The sequence below is a fragment of the Corvus brachyrhynchos genome, unplaced genomic scaffold, assembly GCF_000691975.1.
Source record: "Corvus brachyrhynchos isolate BGI_N302 unplaced genomic scaffold, ASM69197v1 scaffold46, whole genome shotgun sequence".
Taxonomy (NCBI): Eukaryota; Metazoa; Chordata; class Aves; order Passeriformes; family Corvidae; genus Corvus; species Corvus brachyrhynchos.
This window is the reverse complement of record NW_008238838.1, coordinates 5844908-5847455: the sequence shown is the minus strand read 5'-3', so window position 1 is coordinate 5847455 and position 2548 is coordinate 5844908. Positions and strand designations below refer to the sequence as shown.

The following is a 2548-nucleotide window of genomic DNA, read 5'->3' as shown; positions in this document are numbered from 1 at the left end:
GGGAGCCACCCGCACCCACACGAGCCGGCCGGATGATTCACCGCCCCGCCGCCGCCCTGCCACGCGCACAGCCAGCATTCCCTCCACGCAGAGCACAGCCGCAGCTCCTCCTCAGCCTCTTCCTCCTGGATCATCCCTCCTCGCCATTCCCACGCCGTTGCCTTGGCGTGTGTGCATGCATGGAGCCCTGGCTAGGGAGAGGGGCAGGCAAATCCGGGCAGACAGACCCAGTCTCTCCTGCCTGGCTCCGCTCTCTTGCAGCATGGCAAATCCTGCCAGAGCGAGGCAGGTGAATTTGTAACGCTGTTGGATCTCCAAATCCCCTTTTCCTTCCCATTGTTTTGCATAGATCTGCCCTGTCAAGTCTCAGCCATCACAGCGCAATTCCGGGCAGCCTCCGCCGTCCGTCAGGAGTCCTCAGGGCATCTCCCGAAGATCAGACCTAGTTAAAATCTCTGGTTTCTGTGCAAAGCCCCCCAGACCGTGACAGCAGCGCTCCTTTGCCCGGGGCGTTTAAGAGCGTGCATGTGTGAATGGACATTTCCAGCTCTGCATAGATGTGCTCTTCTGCCATTTCACGTCAGCATCAATCTGGCTATTAATGTGCCTGTTGTTGTGCCTCCTGCTTCCAAATGAGAGAGGAGATTTCCAGCCCTCGCCATTCCGGTATGGACGGCCCTTCCCAAATCCGGTGCTGATTCAGAGCCTGACTGGATGGGAGACACAAACCTGGCTTTACTACGGTCTAATTGTCTCTTTTGCTGGTTTGGGGTGTCTCTGAGCACACCATCCCCCACCTGTACCCCAGAATCCCACTTGCCTCCTGCAGGGCTTCTTCCAGCCTCATGGAACTGACCCTAAACCATCAAGGAACCTCAGCCAAGACTGCCTGGCCATGTGTGGCTCAGCACAGTCCCCAGCCCCCCAATGACACCCCAATGAGGCAGCCAGGCCAATCCTTCGCTGAGGCAAACCTCCAGTGCAAACCCTGCTGCCTGGCCAGGGAACCCAGCCCTGGGCTCGAGCAGGCAGTAAACATCACCACCACCTCCCACCAGGAGTCTGCTGCTCCTGATCCCTCCTTATTTAATTAACAGATAACCAGGTGCCGTAAACCTGACCATGCACCTGCCTGGACCGTCCCATCCTCCCGCCACACCCTCGTTTGGCCGCACACGAGCTGAATGAACCCGGGCTCTGCACGGGCATCAGCCATGGGAATCCCACAGGTGAGACACAGGAGAGGTAACCTGGAGGATCCTGGTGGTGAGAGCACCCCAGAGCACCAGAACACCCCGGCAGAGCAGCGTGCCACAAGCTGTTGGAGGCTCCCGTGTGTGCTGGGTACCACAGCACTGCCACGCTCCGCCACACATCACAGCGGACATTTTCTCCCTTCTCTCCTCCGCTGTCACCATCAGCCGCGAGCACGAGGCACACAGCAGTCCCCAGCAGCACGGCTGCTGTCCCCACCTACACTGCCCCACACACAGAGTGATGGGCAGCTGGCACAGCCCCCCAGGTGGGACAGGAGAGGCCAGGAGAGGACACCTCCATGCCGGCAGTGCCTGCGGTGCCTTCTCCATGCTCGGGAATGCAACAGCTGCAGAGCTCTGCAGCCTCTTTACACCTTGCAAACACACAGACAGCCTGAAAGGCAAACATGGGGGACAGCTGGGCACAGAGCTGCTGGCTTGCTGTGCCAGGGAGTGTCCTCCACACCTGGCAAAGCCGTGGCTCCCCACCATGTTTTACCTGAATGGGTACGTTGAGACAAAGCAGATACAATTTCCAGGTGAGCGTGAGCCGTGAGGCGCAGGCAGACTCACACCTTGCAGGCACAGGGTATTCTCCAGCTGGTCCCAAACGCTCTAACAGGTGGCCCAGCTTGGCAGCCATGGCACTTGGTGCTGGCAGCTCTCCACCTCACTCCACCTTGGAACCACGGTCCAGTTGTGCATGAGCAGGGATTCTCCGGGTTTGTCTTTGTTTCAAACTGGGAGCAAAACCCCCAGCAAGACTGAAAATCCCAGCAGGACCCAGCAGCATCTTGGAGCACTGTGGGCTTGTCAAAATGGGTGCTCCATTCTAATCCACACACGGCTTTCCCCGAGAGGCTGCTCCTTCACGCTGCTTATTCACATCCACACAAACCACCTGTCACTTTCCCTCCCACAGAAATATCCCTGCAAGATCCAAGTTCCACCACATGGACTCCAAAATCCGTTTCTTTGGAAGCATTAATTACACACCCTGAGAGACATGCTCTTCCCTTCCTCCGTACGCCTTCCCGGGATGAGGCTCTTGGCTGTTTACGCACGGTGTTACTACAATATTGAACAACAGGAGCCAGAGCGCTGCCAAGGGCTGCGAGAGAGGGATCCCCCGGCTCCCCGGGATCCCCCCGCTCCTCACAGCCCTGCCAGCCCGGGGAGCACCGGGCGTGCTCCGGGTCTACCCGCGGTGGTCTCGGGCGGGGTCCGCCGGGGCATCCTCCCCTGCACGGGGGGCTGGTAACCAGGCAACGGTGGGATAAGGGAAACCGCGA

General features: G+C 59.1%; 1 protein-coding gene across 1 annotated transcript in view; it reads right to left on the bottom strand.

The window, feature by feature from the left end:
- The window catches only part of LOC103618518 (FXYD domain-containing ion transport regulator 6), an 8791-nt gene extending 7112 nt beyond the window's left edge, over positions 1-1679 (bottom strand). The window contains exon 1 of the mRNA XM_017738527.1: positions 1673-1679. The gene's annotated coding sequence lies outside the window, so the exon portion shown is untranslated. The remainder of the gene's footprint in view (positions 1-1672) is intronic.
- Between the last annotated feature and the right edge of the window lie 869 nt (positions 1680-2548).